At 39.6% G+C, this 22,119-nt stretch overlaps 1 protein-coding gene across 1 annotated transcript in view; it reads left to right on the top strand.

The window, feature by feature from the left end:
• The window catches only part of Crb1 (crumbs cell polarity complex component 1), a 187,088-nt gene that overhangs the window by 86,136 nt on the left and 78,833 nt on the right, over positions 1-22,119 (top strand). The gene's annotated exons all lie outside the window — the stretch shown is intronic.

Here is a 22,119-nt window from a genome sequence, read left to right as displayed (position 1 = left end):
ACACCGATTGGCAGACTCCGCACATACCAACCAGAGAGATAATTGAACTCCTTAAAATTGTTCTCTTTTATATGAAGAAGGCAAATAATTTATGGGCTTTGGGGAGGACTCCTCTGCAGATGTGTTTGATGTGTCCCAACTGGTCTTCCCTCCTCCGGCCATAAGATGTTTGGTTTAATGTCTGATTTTTAGTATGCCTAGCACTGTACTGGGCACTCCTTTATTGACCAAGGTGGGTATGTGGATACAGGAGTAAGCTATGGGTGCCTGCAAACAGAGTAAATTAGTCTAGAAAATATACCTAGTAAAGCACCTAGTATAGAGACAGTCCACTATAACCACCATGATTACATGTGTCCCCTGAGGGAAGGGACCAGGACTTCACTGTTCTGCCTCCAGTACCTTGTGAAGCCTGGAACAGACTTGGTAACCAGTACAATCTACATTAGCGATGGATTAATGGATCCATGAATTTAATAGAAAAAAAAAACCTTAATTCTTTCAACAGTATTTACTCATTGGATTTGTTGATTTCTTTAGTAATTATGTTCTTACTGGAATAAGAAGGTAAATCTTATAAAAGATACTGCAGTGACTACACAGAAGTGACAACACGTATTTCAGAGAAACACGTTAGTGTAGACTGTCTAATATTAAACGAACATATTTATCAATCATGTCCAGCAGAAACTATGAAATAGGAAACAGCCCAAGCTAAAACTGACATTGAAAAAAAAAGAAATACATTTCTGTATTAAGCTGTATAATAACCAAAACTTCTGGACATGTGCTCAAAACACAGCTATGAGATGCAGATTTTGTGCTAGTCACTGTTTCATGGCCTAGAAATGATTTACAGACCATAATTATTGCCCTTGTTATCATCTTACATTCTTTGGAGAAAGACAAGAAGGTCTGTTTACAAGGACATTAATCAGAGTACAATTCGCAGCTCTTCCAACTCTGCATCACTAAGCATGTAGACCTGCTCCAGTCATTCTGCAGGAAGGGTAGTGTTTCTCCAGTAGAGTAACAAGCTCGGTAGCTGTCCTCAAATATGCGAAGGCTAAGACATTAGTCATCTATTTCTTATTTAGAAACATATTTTTGTTCCAAATTAGAATGGGCCCAAAGTTAATGGTTCTGCCTTTATTTAGTCCATACCTAAGATGGCAAAAATAGCTACAGGATTTCCGTGTGAAGCAATACCAGGTATTAACATCCTAAGGGGCAGCCCTAAAAGTGTACCGACAAGCGTTTTCTCCAGGTTTTCTAGTCTTCATCCCACCTTGAGCTTCACTAGAAAATGTCAGATGAGAAGCATCCAGAACCTGTACCTTCGCCATGTCCTGCCTTTTGAAAATGCCTTTTCAGGCCTAGATCCTGAAATATGATTGAAAGCTGTGGATAAATAATATACAATATAATATTATATATGGATCTAGAATGTGTATGGATATAGAATTTTTCTACTTTTCCAATACCATTTGCCACTTAAGGTGCTCTATTACTTGTGTTATGCAAATACTCCTTTTAGAAATCCCCAAGTTTTTAGAAAGATGGATGAAGCAAAGAAGTGCAGGCCGACAGGAACCGGATGTAGATCTCTCTTGAGAGACACAGCCAGAATACAGCAAATACATAGGCGAATGCCATCATTAAACCACTGAACTGAGAACTGGACCCCTGTTGAAGGAATCTTAGAAGGACTGAAAGAGTTTGAAGGGGCTTGAGACCCCATATGAACAACAATGCCAACCAACCAGAGCTTCCAGGGACTAAGCCACTACCCAAAGACTATACATGGACTGACCCTGAGCTCCAACCTCATAGGTAGCAATGAATATCCTAGTAAGAGCACCAGTGGAAGGGGAAGCCCTTGGTCCTGCCAAGACTGAACCCCCAGTGAACGTGGTTGTTGGGGGGAGTGTGGTAATGGGGGGAGGATGGGGAGGGGAAGCCCACATAGAAGGGGAGGGGGAGGGACTAGGGGGATGTTGGCCGGGAAACCGGAAAGGGAATAACAATCGAAATGTAAATAAGTAATACCCAAGTTAATAAAGATGAAAAAAAAAAAGAAAGAAATCCCTGAGTTTAAATTTGAAAGAAATCTCTTTCGATCATGCTACTCTTTGCTGCTGAGAAACATGACCCTGGCAAACAGTATTTTCTACTTTGTGGTGTTTGTAGCTTTATTGAGCCTAGCTCTTTTGTGACATTTACTCTTTATGTGACTTCACTCTAACAAGTTGCCCTACGCTTTTCAATTTCCATTACTCTCCACTAAGAGACCACAGCTTCTCATATAAGCTACCAAAAGCCCTTTGTGCAAGTAGAAAGCAAATATACCAGATGAGCAAATCAATTACTGTGAGCAATAGATACTGTGCTTTAAAACTGATGAAGGGCATAAAAGTCGCAAGGAAATCCATGCAGAAGCCACAGATGAGGTCGTTGGGCCAGGCTCACCTATTAATTGACCCAACAATGTTTAAAATCAGTACTAACATTTAGGATTTGTAATATTTCAAAAGCACATGTACCTCCTGCCCTTTCATAAATAATGATAATGGCTTATTGTAATGAAGTGCTGTGACAGACTTTCATCTAATATTTAATTCTCTCCAAAATCATCTGATGTATCCTAATTCTCAGGCCTCGAATTTCTCAAGCGAGGAAACGCGAGCAGAGAAAGGTTTAGCCACCTAATCCCCAGGCTCACACAACTGGCTGATGGCAAAGCTGGCATCGAACTTGGACTTTCAGGATCCAAGAACTCCTATGTGGGCAGTGCCATTATTGGAAAGACTCAGCTGAAGGCCCAGCATCTCATTCCCACCGAGCATCAATGGGCCTACTCTCCCCTCGGTGTCAATGTGAATGGAAACAGCTTGCATCTTGACACAGACACCATTTCAGTTTATGACCCTCACCCTAAATCTAAGGTTAGAACACATTATCTTGAGATAGGCGCTCCATATACTATATAGATATACTGAATATCTTTTCTACATTCCATAGATTTCGTCTTTGCTTGAAGTTAATTAACGGCAGGAGCCCCACAAGCCTAGATAGCGTCTTGTGAAGTCCTCAGCGCTGACCGTGAAATGAGCAAAGAAGTGAAATCTACAAGCTGCTGTACCGCTAACAACAGCAGTTTTACAAATATCATTTCCCAATGCCTCTCATGCTTAATCGTTTGCGTTTCTGGGTAATAAGAACTCCTGTAAACACCTTCTCAAACTGGGATTGCTCCTTAGTCTAGGGTGTGGTCAACACGCCTTGGGAAAGATTTGCGTCCCACCTATTTGTGGGTAGTTATCTCTGCCCTGTGGGAAGGACTCACAGAATAAGTAAAATTAATCTCCTTCATTAGATGGTGGAGAGTTTTTTTTAATAAAATAACCCTTACTCTGCACCTCAGAGGGTTGGCAGAAGGCTTTGAGGCTTTTCTGTCTGAGGAGTTTCTAGGGAGGAGCAGCTATAATTTAGTCAACTAGTTGAGTAAGCTCATTAAATCAGATAACTTGTTTCTCTACAGGAAGTTCCCTGAAATTCGACTGGGGCATACCTTCACACACACTGATATGCTTCAGGCTTTCCCCATGTCACATCTACAGGCTCCTGGGGCAGGCCTGGCACTTCTAAGCAATTGAAGTAGTTTTACAAGTGTGTGCGGGCTACCATTGGATTCAGTTGTGTTCCTGTTTCTCAAAGTGTAAGTATTTTGAAAGCTGAAGATTCTTTTTCCTAAGGTCATATTTAGAATATAGATAGGTCTGGATGGACAGACAGAGAGGGAGGTGTAGAAACTGCCTCCCTTTACCTTCATTGATATTCTCTCCAGAAGTGTTTGTAAAGCAAGACATTACACTGTGGGACAGAGAGGAAGTTTTCATGTTCTCTTCCTCCAGCAGCGTTGTCCTCCATCCCGCTGAAAATCAGAGAAGTTCTCCAAGTTCTGAGTCATAGCTAGTATGTGTGTGTGTGTGTGTGTGTGTGTGTGTGTGTGTGTGTGTTTTAATAAATCTGCCACTGTTGGTGTTTGTTGTACAGTCTAGGCAATCCTGGAAAATGAAAGCTCCCCCAGATCATACAACAAACCCCAGCAGTGTCATATTTATAATGACACACGTGTTCAAGTTATTCTTATGATTCATAAGCAGGAGCTGGAAAGGAACTGCTTAGCCACAGTGGAGAAGCACCGACCATCCCAAGAGCTTTTATGTACATCCTATGAGCTGATACTTCAAGGATCCCTTCAAATGTTAAAAAAAAAGTTAACACTTAAGATTTCCTTTTAAGTGACCCCAAAGAATAGATCAGTGATTTTTTTTTTTAGTCTGGTATTATTAAAATCACTGATGTTTGGAAAACTAAAAGTTTTAGGAATTGAAGTGATAATTCAATTAGGTTTAACAATCTTGAAATGCTGCGAGGAGACTATTCCCCAGGAACCTATGACAGGATGCATTCTCACATTGTCATTCTTGTGTTATGTTACCTCCAAGCCAATGTTTTCAGAGCATGGACTAGTCTAAAATGTCAAATTCTGTCTTCAAACACCAAGTGCCTGTGCCATACCCTACTCTGTGATCAAAAGCTAGTTATTTTCACCACCTTGTCCTACAATCTTTCTAACAGCAAAGAGTCAAATGCTATGACACCTGCTACACACTGAGAACACGTCTGAACTGTGGTAAGGGCTTAGTAGATGCTTGTTATTATAATTCGCCACACTTGTTTTCCCCTCAGGCTCTCCAGGGTATTTACCTGCTACATTTTACCCTGTCTGTAAGGCTTGGTTACCAAGTTTGTATCACATAAATCTCTGTAGCACTATAAAACCAGGAATAGCTTAAGCAAGTCAAGATATATCTTGGCTCATAATTTCTGAATGTCTATCTTAGTGGGGAAGACCTGAGAAAATGGGTCTGACTATGATGGTGATGGTGGAGAGCATGGTGGTACCTTACTCACAAGGCTGAGGACTAGAAAGGACAGGGCTGAAGATCCTTAGGGTAACACGGACCTCCGAAGGCCCACTCATTGTGCCACTTGTTCCAGCCAGTAACCTCCTCCTAAAGTTTCCATACCCAGCTCAAATAGTACCAGCAGCTAGAAGCAATCATTGCAAATGTGAGTTTGTGGGGTCACTAATATTCAAATCGCTAAGATTCCAAGGTTATCTTTTAAAATTACATGCACTTAAACCAATATAAAGGATCCCAATTAAACAGTCCCAACACTGGTCAAAAGTCCAGTGTTTGAAGTCTATTTTGAGATCCAAGGCAAACTATTACAATGAGTCTTAATTAAATTAAAAAGAAAGTTACATTCTTCCAATGTAGACTGACATAAAGCAAGCAATCTCATATCCAAAGAGAAGAGTCAAAGCAAAGCAAGGGAAGAAAGCAATCAACCCCGTGACTGAGTGTCAGGCATCCTCATATGGAGTCATTCTGTACAGTAATCTAGGCTTACTGCTACCACCTATATGGCCTTTCAGTTTGCTGATCTCATAGTCTCTGCCACAAGCTGCCTCCACATGGTGCACAAAGCTTTCTTCAGCAAATATTTCATGCTCCCGACATCAAAAATATCTTATAGTTTCTATTTCAACTTGGGCATTTCCTTGCAGTTTCCGTCATCAGCCTTCCAGAGATGTTCTTTAGGGAATCTGACCCTGTCTACATTGACTGGCATTCAAGGACGTCCTTTAAAAATCTGTCAAACCTGGAACTGAGATGGATGTTTCCTCCATGTTGGATAGCTTTTGCAGTATGAAAAAGTGGTACTTCTGTTGGAGAAATATCATGAGGTCTTGTTCATCTGGGACCCTGCACACTGTACCACTGATTTGCCAAACAGGATGTGCCCAGCTCAGTAATAGAGTCGTGGCTGTTATGGGTGTGGCCAATCACTTTCTGATAGGATTTGGGGCCCATTACATAGGAGGGAACACATGCCTCAGACTCTAAACCTGGTGAAAATCTCATAACTAGAGACATCATAGGCTCTCATGGGAAGGTACTATTGTTGTTTCACTAACTGTACATGTTGTGCCCATAAATTCGCTTTCTAGATGCTTCTGTTTGTACACAAGGTTGGTTCTGCTATCAGCTTTGCTCAGAGAATGAATCTTTTTTACAGTGGGAGGTGCTTATTACAGAAACTCATAACTGGTTAAAGTTCTGAGAATAAGAGATTCCTGAATGCTTAGCCCTCAATGAGACATTTATAACATGTCCCCAAATCTTAGGGAACATCGTGGAAGGAGATAGGGAAATAATGGAGGAACCAGAGGAAGGAATGATGGTATAACAGAACATTGTGTTCTGAGCAGGGCATAGCCATTGTAGGCATTAATTCACAGCAGCTGTGATTACCTATACAAGTCCTACACAAGACGGGACCTGCCAGTCTCTTACTATGCCACATGGTTAGGGTTCATGAGGCTTTTATCCCTTCTGCTGAGGACCTTTCGAGAGTTTGGCTGCTGAGAAAGGGAGAGACATCATTAGTCAGTTGCTTATGTTGTTGCTAAAAATAACTCCTCACCCCTACTTCTATAAGAAACCCTCATTACACTTATTGGATCACTAAAAGTACATAAATAGAGACATTTAGTTAGATATAAAGGGGACTAATTGGGAAGAGAAGGGTGAGCATGAGGTGGAGAAGTGGTGGAAGGGTAAGATAGGGTTAAAAAAAGATTAAATGAATAAATGAGCTTCCGTCATGTCATGATACTTGCAGCCTGCAAGTCTGAAATGCCAGAACCAAGTGGATGATGCAAAGGTTTACAGTCAGTGAAAAAGTATCCAGGTACCATTGGACCGTGATTCAGCAGTGTCAGGGCCTTAGATGCTGAAGCCAGAGAACACTCTTCTAGGCAGCTGCTCTCTGGATGCTATCTCTTGCCAGATGAAATTCTTTCTAAAGAATCAGTTTTATGTCCTGAAGGTTCCTATGAGTTAGGTCTTATGTTCAAAACACCCTTCCCAATGTCCTAATTTTAATGTTATTTTTTTAAACAACTATGGTTATTTTGTCTTGTCTGCAACTTTAAATGTGTTCACATTTCTTTTTTTGCTACACTATATTTTTAAATGTTTCCTCCTTGCCCTTTGATCCTGATTATCAATATAAACACAACTAAAAGAAGCCAACAATAACCGTGCCACAGCCTGAATGCTATGCTGTCCTAAGATTCCTGCGACAAACACCAGTGCATTGGTTTTTAATTTAACTTTGGTCTAGTATACAAGACATGGGAGAATACAGATCCATAGTTTGGAGACTCAGATTTTGCCAGTATGCCACATGGATGGTCTCTAGTTCTAAAGGGCATCCTTTCTTTCTTCTGAAATATCACACCCACAGCTTTACCATTCATATCTCCATCACTATTTTGTCCCTCTGAATAACTAAGCTCTGATTACACCTTTCTAAGGCTTCTATAGCTTACATCTCCAAACATTTTCATATTCCTCCCATAAGCACATTGCGAAGGTGTATAAACCACAAAGTAAGTTTTACCACAGAAATAATCTCTCAGCTACTAGTTTTCTGTACGATTTACTTATGTGTTAGTAAGAAACAATACTTGACAAAGACAACTTGAGCATAGAAAAAAGATCTATTTGGGTCACAATTTCAGATGGTTAGAGTCCAGTGTAATTGTGAAAGAAAGCAAAGAAGTCCAGTTCACAGTACCTAAAGTTATGTCCTGGTATCATACCACGAAGTAGACAGTACGGTCAGAACTGTGTAGAGTTATGTGACCATAAATGCCCTGCTCCAAGCACCTCACTCTACCAGCCATGTCCCCCTGCTAAATTTTCTACCACCTCTGAAATTAGAGACACTAATTGGTGATTCAGGGTTTGAAACACGAGCTATTAAGACATGTTTCTCAAGCAATTCTGTAGATAAAGGGTCTCTACTCACGGGCTTAAAAGTCCCGATATCTCTGTGCAAATTAGAAGCATCCCTGCTACAATGTTAATTTAAGACAACACAGTCTAGGATTTGTAAAGTTCCCACACATCTCTCAGAATTTAGCCATGGTCAAGACTAAATGCAAAGGAACGTAACATGTTAGCCTTTATGGTCATTATAGGATTCTCTTTAATTATGGAGGGTTCGTCAAAGATGGAATGGCTGACCCTGGTGACAGCAAGCTTTCTTTATTATGCTGATGAGCATTGAGTTGCCCATTGAAAGGATTTCGTAGAGTATGATTCAATGGTCTAGTAATTCCTCCTCCACTTGTTAATAATTGGTCATTTTAATACTGTTATATAGTCATCAGAATCCTCTGTCTTGACTGTTTTTTAAAAACTTTTCTAGGTAAATTGTCTTCCTTCATGTAAACGTTGAGGTTGTAATGGCAGTGAGGTGGTTTTGATTTTACTTCTCTGTTGTCATTTCCCTGCATCCTTTGCAGTAGAGCCATGAAAAGGACCAAGTCTATATTACTTCCAACACGATATCCAAAGCACCCAGCAGACAAAATGTTAACAAATGTACAGTTGTGGTCTTAATTTGGGGCAGGGATACTCATTGTATAGAGTGGTCTTGTTTAATCTCCATGTATTTGTCTCCTCTTTCTATGTTTTAATAATCCCCTTTTCTCTGAATGTAGCAGACAAATCTAGTGCACTGCTATGGAGTTCTTTAAATATCTCTATACATTCCCTGGAGCTCTGTTTGATTTTGGCATCTAATATTGTAAAAATAACTTTTCCTAAGATGTACTGCAAATGATTTAAAAATATTTTCAGTAACATTCCGCTATGGAAAATAAGTGATTGTTTTATTTCTGTTAGTTCTGTTCATTAATTTATAGAACTTAAAAATTATCTAAAATACATTTTCATAGATACGAAAGCACTATGCTTATTTAAAATTTTATTATAAAAAGAATGCAAACTCATTGAAATGAAAGTTAGAAGAGTACGTTAAGGATATGCCATCAGGACTGAAGAAATGGCTCAGCTATTAAAGGCCAGGCTCACAACCAAAAATATAAGAATATGGTATAAAAGACCTTGAGAATGAGGTTATACAGATGTGATCACTCATTCGTTGTAGAGTCATATATTTTGGGAGTTAAAAATAAAATCTTAAAATACTTTAAATACTTTCCCAAGAAGCTATTTCCCTAGACAGGAGTTAGCAGAAATAGTTTCAGAGCAGACAACACAAAGCAGTAGATGCCAATTGCAATTAGAACAAGAAAATTCACCTGGTGAGCAGACACTCAATCCCTTTTATGGCATATTAGGAACATCCCAGTCTTTCTCTATGGCGATATTCATCAAACAGCTCACATTCTGCAATTCCCGTAAGAGTGTGTTAGGGTGCAAACAATGTTTTATTTTTTCCTGTTGTAGTGTCTTCAGGAAAGAAACCTTATAAAATCCCTTGCTTTGTTGGCCTGTCCACCTGCTATAATAACTATCAATCCCACGGACTAATTTCAACCCACCCTGACTGAGGGGCAAAGGGCCTAGAGCTAGACCGAGCCTCATAAATTTCTATGGTTTCATATCATCCTTTCAGAGGAGTTTTTAATGATATCACTTTGAAGAGTCTGAAAAAAAAATTAAACCAAGTTTCTGCTGTGAAGTTGTCACCGTAATGGAAGATGATTACATCTGAAGAAGCTCAAACGGGAAAAAAAATGACTGAGGTTGCCTTGTAGACTCCAGTTAACAAGCAAAGAGAGCACCATACATAACTCCACAAACTGGCGGGCACCTTTGCCTCTGATAGCTACATCCAGAAAGTTTCTAATAAATGCCACTCCTGGGTTTTACACATCTAAAGTGACCAACTTTTTTTTTTTTTTTTTACCAGAGTTGAACTTCAGCAGTTTTTAGAAGTATATTGCTGTAATTGAAAGACTTTCTAAGAGCTGTCGATGAATCAGATTGTAGTAGACAACGTAAGAAACCCAAATTTAAAAAGATGTCATGAAGGAAACAGTAGTTTTTTCTAAAGCAATCTATCCTGGGGTGGGCATTCCGGTTTGCATCTACAATACAGTTAGTATAGGAAAGAGTGACTGAGAGGTATTTACCTCTATATTTAACTCTATAGTTTGCCACTGAAACCTTAGGATCCCAGTGCAGGCATGGGTTTTAATTGGCCAAGGCTATGAGTTCTGTTTTGCGTTTTGATCCGTGCATTCATTCTGTAGGTTGTTTTTGGTTGGTTGGTTGGTTGGTTTGCTTTTTTTTCTTAGTTGTTTTTAGATTTAGACAATTTCATGCTATGTAGCCCGGAGTTACATGAAACTCATTACATAGGTCACTAGGCCTTAACCTTATGATGCCTCTGCCTTTGCAAGTGTGGGATGACAGGCATCAACCACACATGCTGGAATTTAAAGAGCTATGAGAGCCCATGGTATGTAAGACTAGAATGGAATACTGTACCTGACCGTGTCAGAACTGCATGTGAGACTCTCATCACATGCAATGGGAGGTGTCCAGGTGCTGTTGTCAGCTCCTGGGGTCCTTTCTCTACCCTTCCACTATAGCTGAGGGACTAACTTTTCAATATAGTGACAAAGCTAATACCCTAAACTTCATATAGTTCTTGCTCATTTCTGCAGAGCATTGGATCTAGGATTCTTGCAGATACCCAAATCCTACCTTAATACTGAGATGCATCCTCCATAAGTCCATCTGTAAAGTTAAACCATTTCTAGGCCACCAATAATAACAACCACAGTCTGGGTGATATATATATATATATATATATATATATATATATATATATATAGAGAGAGAGAGAGAGAGAGAGAGAGAGAGAGACAGAGAGAGAGATAGAGATAGAGATATTACTTATACCAGAACCCCTGTATGCTTACCTCCATACAACATATGGGCATACACACATTCACAATTTCCTGCTTTCAAGTGAGGAAGATTGTTCCAAATGACACTGTTGAGTGGAGGCCTGGCTGGGGAGGAAACACTGCAGGTTAAAAGGATTGCAATAAGCCTTATTTATAATAGCCAGAAGCTGGAAAGAACCCAGATGCCCTTCAACAGAGGAATGGATACAGAAAATGTGGTACATCTACACAATGGAATACTACTCAGCTATCAAAAACAATGACTTTATGAAATTCGTAGGCAAATGGTTGGAACTGGAAAATATCATCCTGAGTGAGCTAACCCAATCACAGAAAAACACACATGGTATGCACTCATTGATAAGTGGCTATTAGCCCAAATGCTTGAATTACCCTAGATGCCTAGAACAAATGAAACTCAAGACGGATGATCAACCCATTCAGAGCCTGCCCCACATGTGGCCCATACATATACAGCCACCCAATTAGACAAGATGGATGAAGCAAAGAAGTGCAGACCGACAGGAGCCGGATGTAGATTTCTCCTGAGAGACACAGCCAGAATACAGCAAATACAGAGGCGAATGCCAGCAGCAAACCACTAAACTGAGAATAGGACCCCCGTTGAAGGAATCAGAGAAAGAACTGGAAGAGCTTGAAGGGGCTCGAGACCCCATATGTACAACAATGCCAACCAACCAGAGCTTCCAGGGACTAAGTCACTACCTAAAGACTATACATGGACTGACCCTGGACTCTGACCTCATAGGTAGCAATGAATATCCTAGTAAGAGCACCAGTGGAAGGGGAAGCCCTGGGTCCTGCTAAGACTGAACCCCCAGTGAACTAGACTGTTGGGGGGAGGGCGGCAATGGGGGGAGGGTTGGGAGGGGAACACCCATAAGGAAGGGGAGGGGGGAGGGGGATGTTTGCCCGGAAACCGGGAAAGGGAATAACACTCGAAGTGTATATAAGAAATACTCAAGTTAATAAATAAAAAAAAGAGAGAAAAAAGAAATGTAAATAAGAAATACCCAATTTAATAAAGATGGGGAAATAAAAAAAAGGATTGCAATAACTGCAGGTGGAATAACTCTGGTACTAGTAGAAATTGATTCCTCAACGCTAACTCTTAACGTGTGTTTTTCATGGCTTTTATATCTCAATAGTTATTTCTGCACATACTCTGTTCACTAAAGAAAGGGTGCAGTCAGGAAAAAACAGAATTATTTGCTTAAGCACAATATAAAGTAATATAACTGAAAACTGTCTGGATTACAAATGTTTATTGAATCTGAAAAAGTTCCAAAGGAGGCAAGTGCATTTTGTGCTGATGTTTGAGGTTATGGTTTTTTGTACCCAGATATAATAACAACGACTTCTCTTGTTACTGCCACTGAAGATTCACTTCCCAAATTCTGCTAACAATCTTGTATGCCGAGAAAGGATGACTGGCACCGTAAGGGGAAAGGAAAAGGAGCATTGTTTTGATGGAACTGCTATTTTATAAGTCATGGGACAGAAAACTACACTCAACTGAACTGACATAATCACAGAGAACTAGAAATGAAATATAACTTAAATACTCTATAACTCAACGAGACTTACAAACTGGACAGACAGAACATGGTGGCATCTTCATTGGACCACAGAAGCTGTCCTTGCAAAGAGAATAAACTCTATTGGCAATGAAAAGGCAAAATTGCAAATTTGGTGTTTTAGGGGACCGTGCTACAGATGCAGGTGTTTTTAACCTGAGAATCTGATGGCAGACTAGTCAGTGAGCGCTACATTTTGTTTCCAGCATGCACCATAGGCAGGGTCACATCAGCCAGCAGATTATGTATCTTTTCCATAATATGCTCTGAGTTTTGTGAATATATCTATAAAGGAAATTTTCTATCAAGTTGAAAGTACAGACAGATAAAAAAGGGGGGGTTAAAATTACAATTAAAAAAAAAGAGAATGGAATCTCTATCTCCCTACTTAGTTTTTCCTTCTAAAAGTAATCATAGAAAGTAATATTTGTATTACAAATATATGCTAGAGAAAGATATTTCCTTAAATTCAGCAATGCTGCCCATGAGTTAATGGATTCAGGCTCCCAGTCTGCACTGTGCTCTTTATGGAAAACACACACACACACACACACACACACACACACACACACACACGGAGCCTAGCAACAACAGTGGGAGAGGACTGTGCCTACTATTTCTGAGTGAGTGTTTACAGTTGCAAAGTCAGGCTGTTTGCAGTTTTTCTTTGCAAATTTAGGTCCTCTAAATTTAATTTTAACGTATCTCCTCCAAGTTTCACTTAGTACTTGAAAAGTGGTTCATTTTTTTTGAAAGAATAAGAAATTCCTTATTTAGAATCTGAACCCAATGTGGAAAAATACTATTCTATTATTTTACAAGAAAAGATCTATGGTTAAAAGAATTTGAACTATAAAATGCTTAAAGAAACAAAAACAAAAAAAATGTACAGATAACTTAAATGACTAACCTAGGTCACATTTCATCAGTGTGAGTTGAAAGGTTTTAAGTTAGAATAGATTATTACATCATATTATTATATGATATAATATAATATATCATATATTAATATATATTACATCATAGCCAATCATAAAGTCTTTTTACATGACTAAGAATAAGGATTTGACAAAGTCTGTCAAATTCCTCTGTTTCCCATTCAATTTCCAAACAGCTTATCTCTATAAAGTGCACATCATAAGTCTCTAAGAATACACCAAATGTGAACATACCAAGTTTCTCCCATTAGTGTTTTTCTCAGTATCCACAATCATCATCTCAACACCAACTTCTAAATCCTACTGCACATAAGTGGTACTTAGCTATTCTTTCTTAACATTTCCATAGAATGTGTGGTTTAAGTCATGGAAATCAATAATTTCTTATGTACTATAAATATGATGAAAATGCTTATATTCATACAACCTAATAAGTTACAACCATCTATTAATTTACACAATTATAATGTAAACCAGTTCTATACATTATTAATTTACTTTGTAAGAAAATCCTTATGACTTTGATAGTTTTTGAAGCAGTTTCCTTTCCAAATTTTAATTACTTTCTATTTATGTATCTATGTGCGTGCATGCCTTACGCATATAGCTATCTATGCGGGCCAGAAGCTCGTGTGAGACCTCCCTAAGCTGCAATCATAGCTGATTTGGGAGTCAGCCTGATGTGAGTGCTGACCAGGAACTAAAACCTGGTCCCCTAGAAGAGCACCGAACAATGCTTACCCGCTGAGCATCTCTCCAGCCCCAACTTTAATGCCATATTTGGTTATTGACCTTCTCTTTCAAGAAGTATTTCCTGATTCCGTTTTGTTACAGTTATTCTAACACAGGGATACTATTTCTACTATCCATCTCCACTTCTCCTGAATAGAGATAATGTTTTCATTCAGCAGGGGTATAATCCATTCAGAGAAATCACATTTTACACCAGAGAGACAAACGTAATGGACTGAAAGGAGGTTGGTTATCTCCAAGGCATATGCCTGAGTTAGTTCCTAAGTATCTAGAGAAATAAACAACGCTTACTGGGTCATCAAGGAGCACTACTTGTACCATTTAGTTTTTTGGTCAGTCCTGGGATGGAGTTGCTAATACCATCCACATACAGAGAAGGAAATTGTCTCCCTGAGGTAAAGTAACTACCCGAGGGCATGGTTTCCATGTGAAGCTGGAATTGAAAGGCAGCTGTTGATGGATGACTCCAGAGCATGCCCAGCAGAAAGGAGTATTTGAAAAGAAATTCTATCCTTTCATGGAAAGTTACTGATTAATGGTATAAAATCCAACGTTATTCAAGGCAATGGCTCAATGAAATAACCTTTCCACAGGAAATTCTTCTGAACTGAAGAAGTTACTGAAAACAATACACATCACATCTGAAGCTATTTGGGGTTCTAACACTTTACTGTACTCAAAAGAAACAAATTGTTAAGAAGCAGACGTGTGCTTTGGTGGGATATTTAGATGATCATGTGATATACACTAAAAAAGCATAAAAGAAATACTTTTAGTGAGTTACCTGAAAATAAAGTTGTAAGCAGAAAATGAGAAAAATACTGCATAAAAAGTTGAATGGCAATTTTACCTCACCTCCATTTATTTTAATTGGCACACAATTATTGTACATATAAATGGGGTGCAGTGTGATTATCAGCCTGCACATACAGTGTATAATGATCAATTCAGGGTAATTAGTATTTAAACTCCCTAACTACATCATTTGGTGCTAAGATTCTTTGCACTCCTATACCATTGTTACATATAAAATACATGATAAATTGGCCATCCTCCATGCTTTAATTTTCAAGACATGCGGGATTCCTCTGTATTCCAAGCTTCCTTTCTTAGTATCTCAAGTTAACAGCCTTTCTCTTATGGGATCAATTCACACACACACACACACACACACACACACACACACACACACACACACACACACACACAGAGAGGGAGAGAGAGAGAGTCATAGAGACACAGAGAGAGAGAGAGAGAGAGAGAGAGAGAGAGAGAGACAGAGACAGAGACAGAGACAGAGACAGAGACAGAGAATGAATTGTTTATTCTGAAAGGAGTACCAAATCACTGCCGTGGGTAAAGCAGGACATTGCTACTCCGTGGTAAAGGAACCCTGTGTGTCTGATTCCCATGGAACTATGGAAAAGCAATCCAGGAGAGGAAAAAGATCAAGTGTTCCTTTCCTTCACATTGTGTTGCAAGCTGAGGGGTGATAGTGCTAAGATTTGAAATGTAGTCAATAATCTACAGAGAACTAGTAATACAGGTGAATCCAGAAAGGTTAACAGATCAGGCAAAAAATGAGGGCTTAGAAATTATTTAAGAGGAGTAGCTAGGAGCCAAGCTGTATGCTCAGAACGATAGTCTGGGAAGTAATATACAGACAGGTGGGGTGAATGAGTGGATGGCACTGGGCCAGCATTTGTCAAGAACAGTTACCTTCCTTGGCCTGGAGCGTCCCAGAATGTCTTCCAAGAGCAGCCTTTCCAATGTCAGTTTAGTTTGATTTCATCAGAGGGCTGTATATGTCTAGGTCATTGTTTCTATGACCTAAGGCCAGTCAAGTTTCAAGATAACTTTGTGTTTGGGGGACGAATTTATTGTTACTAGAGCCTTTGATGTTTGGCATACATGATGGTCAGAGAATGTTGAAAGACAATTTTCAACATTAAACCTAGAAAGTTAGAGTAAACAATTAATACAGAGCCAATCAGTTCTGCATTAATCACTTCATTAAGGTTGGGACTTATTTCCCTTTTTATAAAGGCTACACTTTTTAGAAAGATGAGGCTTAAGTTTACCAAATAATCATCGTAAGTGAGGGCAATATGTGATATGCTTTTTTACGAAGCAACCTGCTCCACCATGTAAGCCTGAGGAACATAAAACAGAAAGATCTGAGGTGGAGCTGAGATGAATTCATTGGGATCTTAGTGCCTGAAGTGTGTTCTTGAAACAATAACACTGAGTGCATTCCTGTGATAAGTCACGAAGAAGGGTACTGAAGCTTAAGGGAGAATGATCCCATAGGTGTAACTATTGGTTACTTTGTCCCCAGTTGATATAACTGTTTGGGGAGAATTAGAAGGTGTGGACTTGTTGGAGAAGGTGTGTCACTGTGGTTTCAAAAGACTCCCAGTATTTTCTCTCTGCCTCGTTGGTTGTGGATCATGATGTGAACTCTCAGGAGTTCCTCTGCTCCTCTTCATAGACTTTACCCCTTTGGAACTACAAGACAAATGAAATGCTTTCTTTGGTAAGTTGCCTTAATTGCAGTCTTTTATCACAGTAGAAAAGTAACTATGACCAGTATATACATAATGGTTAAGTCTAAATATGACACTTGGGGATGGCAAAATAGTTCACTGGGCAAGAGTGCTTTTTCTGAAAGTCTAAGGATTTTGTGTTCAAATGCCCAGTACCTATGTAAAATGCTGGCCATAGCTACTCATGGCTATGATGCCAGATCTGGGGAATGGGGATAGGCAAATCCCAGAAACTCACTGCTCAGCAAATTTAACCAAAAGCAGCAAATTTCCAATTCAGTGAGTAACCTAATCTCAGTGTAAAGAAGCCAGATCAACAGAGGAAAAGTCCTGTCCTTTTCTGGTCTATTTATGAATAGTGCATGGACACACATCTCTGCACACCATGTTCATGGAGCACACACATACATGTATGACTTCTTCTGGGAGTGTACCCCAAACTTACTACCTCAATGTATATAGTGTGTGTGTTGTATGTGTGTGCCTGTATGTGTGTTTATGTGTGTGCATGCATGTGTGTGTGTGTGTTTGCACGCGCGCACACGCACGCGTGTACCTTGCAATGGGGCTCAGATGTGAAGGGATCTGATGACAAAGACACAGCTCCTTGCTTTTACTTATTCCTGAGTCTGTCTGCAGTTGGTGGTGCCACCTTTCATGAACATCAGCCTTCCCACGTGAACGCAATGTCAGTCAGTGTCCAGTGAGCTCCAGGCTTTCAGTGCTGCACTGGGACTACTGAGGAATCCATTTCCTGGACTGAGCAGCTGTAAAGTTCCCACACATGGCCATCGTTGGCATACCCAACTCCTACCATAGGAGTCAATTTAGCGAACACATCTTTTGCTGTATATATTCTATTGATTGTGGTTCTCTAGAGAACGGGCCTAATGCAACAAGATGCTACTACATGAGAATAAATATATTATTGATCTTTATAGCTATGGCAAGTTATAATTGGCAGCATCCAGGTTTTTCTGTTGAGCAACTGTCTTCTTTGCCAGTGATGGTATGACATGAAAACAGCTTGACACGTTTTTCTAAAACCAACATCATACTCTTACAACCACAAGTCCAACTCCTACTTCCTAGATATGTACTCAAAATAATAAAAGACTGTTTACCTCAAACCTGTAGGTGCATTGTTATCACAGTTTTACTCAAAACCTCTGGCGGGAGTTATCCTCAGTACGTAAGTGAGCGAAGCATTTCACACTCTTACAGCTGTCAGCAATGAGACGTCTGAGCTTCTGACATGTAGGATAGAAAAGATACACTATGATAGCCTAAAAATAATAAAGCAGTGAAAGATTGCTGGGACCTGGGATTGGGGTCTGTCTTTCGGACCTGGAGAGAGGAAGAAGGAATTTTCTATATCTTAATTGTGGTTATAATAGCTTTACAGTGTCTACATGTGACTATAGAACAAAAATTAATTGTATGTGCATTATGTGTCAACACACTCAACTCAAGAGAGCAGAAGCAAGCTGGACCCCAACTGCCTCTACAACGCAATCATCATTGCATCCCGACAGTCTTCCTCATCGGGGTTCAGTTTCCGTCTTCACCATTCCATTAAAACTGACTTTTTACAAAGAAAACATCCTGATTGCAAAATTCTTTTCAGGTCTTAAGTTTGAGTTGATAACACTGATAACACCCTCCCTTCCAATACTCTCGTTCCTTGTCTTCTGCAATACTGGTGTCCTGCTTGTCACATTGCAGAGGCTCTCTGACCCTTTGGATACTGCTGTTTTTAAAATCCATATTCAGTGTGCGAGTCTCATTCACTGCTCATTCACAAATTGTTTATTTATGCAAGGTGACTTGGAACTTTCTTTTTTTATTGGATATTTTTTATTTACATTTCAAATGTTGTCCCCTTTTCTGGTTTTCCATCTATAAACCCTGTATCCCATCCTTTCAATCCCCCTGCCTCAGCCTCCCAGATGCTGGAATTCCGGTGTGTGCCATGATACTGAACTAATGTTGATCCCTTTAAACATGTATATTACATTTAAAAATGTTTACTTAGTATAAGTTAGAAATGAGATTTGTAAAAGGAAAACCTAAAGGAAGGTTACTGGGTTGGGAGACTATATAAAGAAGTGATAAGAATCCAAACTAGATATCAGGTGCGGGCCTTGGGAAGAGCTTTTAAAAGAGAATTGATACAGGGAACCAGAGCAAGGGAAGGTTTCCTGCATGAATGATGTGAGATTGTGGGCAGTTATAAAATCTGAATAAGAAAAGAGTCCTTCAACAAGTCAGCAGAAAAGTAATGGCCTATTTTAGAGATAAAATGAAGACTTCTGCTTGTTCTTGATTGGACCTGATGGGAAGTACATTGCCTTATGGGTTTGCCTTTATAAACCTCTGCAAAACGTGACTCGTTGATATTTTCCAGAAACTATAAAATGGACCTAGACAAAGTCCATCATCCTGCTCAGTATTTAATTAAAACTTACTTCAAATTTGGATCAAAAAATGTGGTCAAGATCTTACTCTTGACTGGTAGAATTAACATGTCCACTCCACACTCCCATGACTGACTCATTCGTCCTGTCCAAATTGAAAAATCTTCCTTGATTTACCCCAGGTCATCTTAACCCCTCTCCCCGGGGATGCCTCTCCATGGACTCATTCCTTATACATAGTAAAGGCTGTTATTGTATAGCAGATTACATTTAGGTTTTCTCTTGATTAATCTCAAATTATCCTAATAGTTGGTTATTAATCTGACTTCTTTGTTTCTTTTATCTTTTTTTTTTCCTGAAGTGCTGTGGTTTAAGGCATAAACCCCCATGCTTGGCCCTTAAGTAAACTTACCTTACTTTTAAAACCCTGCCTTTATTCTAATTTTTTAGTTCAAATAACTGATGATGCATATATACAGTCTTATAATAAATGTTTTTAAATATATACATATGTATCATAAATATTTTTACGCAGCAAAGTAACACAGACCTTTAAACTCTTGAGACTCCCTAGTGAGACAAGGTCTCTCAAATGAACCAAACAGATGTTTCTGTAACAGACTGAGTTCAAATCCTCATCATCTCCTTACTCCTTGGGAAATCAGAAATTAATTTTAAGCCTTATGAATCTTGTTTTCTTTTTGACGGTATGATCATTAAATTAAAATTATTATTAATATATACCTATGTTTTCTTAGAAATGCTGCCGAACCTGCTTCGAATTGTATGTATACTAGAGTCATCAAGTGACAATGAAACATGTTCTTAAATGCTTGTTCATTTGCATAGAAAGTAGTCATTTATATGTATGGAAAATATATAGCCCTAATGCAATAATTTTATGAAATTAAGACTATGTATTATTAAAAGTGAACACAGAAAAACCTAAAATAATGTAAAACTAGCTTTGGAATAACTACCAAAAAAGTGTAACAGTATCTAGTAAAATCATCCTTTCATCCACAATTGTCCATTAATGTGTTTAAAAACACAGCCAGTGTTTTCAAATTTTGTCTTTACAATTCTGAGACAATACATTCCTGTCTCAGGTGATGGTATGTACTGACCCAGGAGCCAGTGTGCAGAATCACTTCCCTTTGACACTCAGGAGAGGAGAATCCTTCCAGGACATCTCAGAAAGTAAACATAAGACAAATCTATCTATACAGACAATTTTTTCCTTTAACATGACTTTCTAAGCCTTGAGATCCAGTTTTGTTATCTTAATTGATTTTGAATACATTTAAACATCCTAGAGTAAAAAGCTTTTAAGAAAGGAAATATAAACAAAAGAGGCAAGACTATAAAATATTTGTTTAAACCAATATCGTAGAGAAAATGAACAATGTTCTATACTCTGAATTCATTTAAGTTTCTATAACATCTTTACCTTGAACTATATAAAATATGTGATAATTATGAATTTATGTTAGGGCCTCAAGCAAACAGATTATCAAATATCATACAACCATTAGACTTTTTGTTTTATTTATTTTATTTTTTAAATAGGATATTTTACTTATTTACATTTCAAATGTTGCTGCCTTTCCAGGTTTCCCCTCTGCAAACTCCCTATCCCATCCCTCCTAACCCTGCTTCTATGAAGTTGCTCCCCTACCCACCTACCCACTCCTGCCTCACTGCCCTGGCATTCCTCTACACTGGGGCATCAAGCTTTCACAGGACCAAGGACTTCTCCTCCCATTGATGCCAGATAAGGCCCATCTTCTGCTACATATGCAGCTGGAGCCATGGGTCTGCCCACGTGTTCTCTTTGGATGGTGGTTTAGTCCCTGGAAGCTCTCTGGTTGGTTGGTATTGTTGTTCTTATGAGATTGCAAGCCCCTTCAGCTCCTTCAGTCCTCCCTCTAACTCCTCCATTGGGGTCTCTGTGGTCAGTACAATGGTTGGCCTCAAGCATCTGTATCTGTATTGGTCAGGTTCTGGCAGAGCCTTTCAGAAGACAGTTATATCAGGCTCCTGTCAGCATACACTTCTTGGCATGAGAAATAGTGTCTGGGTTTGGTGTCTGTATGTGGGATGGATCCCCAGGTAGGTCAGTCTCTGGATGGCCTTTCCTTCAGTCTCCACTCCACTCTTTGTCCCTATTTCCTTTAGACAGGAGCGATTCTGGGTTAAAATTTTGGAGATGGAGGAGTGGCCCCATCCCTCAACCGGGGGTGGGGGGCATGCCTAACCTCTGGATATGGTCTTGACAGGTTCTCCTTCCCCTTTGTGAGGCATTTTAGCTAATGTCATCTCCCTGGGGTCCTGGAGGCTCTTGCTTTCCTGGCATCCTGGATTTCTGGTTGCTAACCCAGTTCCCCATCCCCCATTGCTACACAGCTCTGTTCAATTTCCTGATCCTCTGTACATCCCCTCCATCTCCTTCCTTACCATTAGACTTTTTAAATTAAAATTATTCACTTTACATCCTAATATCAGTGCCCCCTCTCCTCCCAGTACCCCCTGATGCAGATGTCTCCCCCATTCCACTCTCACCTCCTTTGCAAAGAAAGAGTGCCCTTCTAGGTGTTAGCCCCTAACACTACCACACACACACACACACACACACACACACACACACACACACACACACACACACACACACAGCGCATCAAGTCACTGCAGGACTAGGCACATCCTCTTCCACTGAGGCCAGACAAGAAAGACCATTAAGGGATCCACAGTCAGGCAGACAATAGACTCAGGGATGGCCCCTGTCCAGTTGTTGGGAGACCCACATGAAGACCAAGTTGCTCATCTGTTACTTATGTGCAGTGACCTAGGTTCAGCCTATACTCGCTCTTTGGTTGGTGATTCAGTCTCTGGGAACCCCCAAGAATCCAGGTTAGTTGACTCCTGTTGGTCTTCCTGTTAAGTTTCTATCCTCTTCAGGTCTCTCAGTCCTTCCCCCAACTTTTCCCCAAGACG

This window comes from Rattus norvegicus, chromosome 13, assembly GCF_036323735.1.
Source record: "Rattus norvegicus strain BN/NHsdMcwi chromosome 13, GRCr8, whole genome shotgun sequence".
In the NCBI taxonomy this organism is placed as follows: domain Eukaryota; kingdom Metazoa; phylum Chordata; class Mammalia; order Rodentia; family Muridae; genus Rattus; species Rattus norvegicus.
The sequence above is the reverse complement of the archived record's forward strand: the minus strand, read 5'-3'. Positions and strand labels throughout refer to the sequence as shown.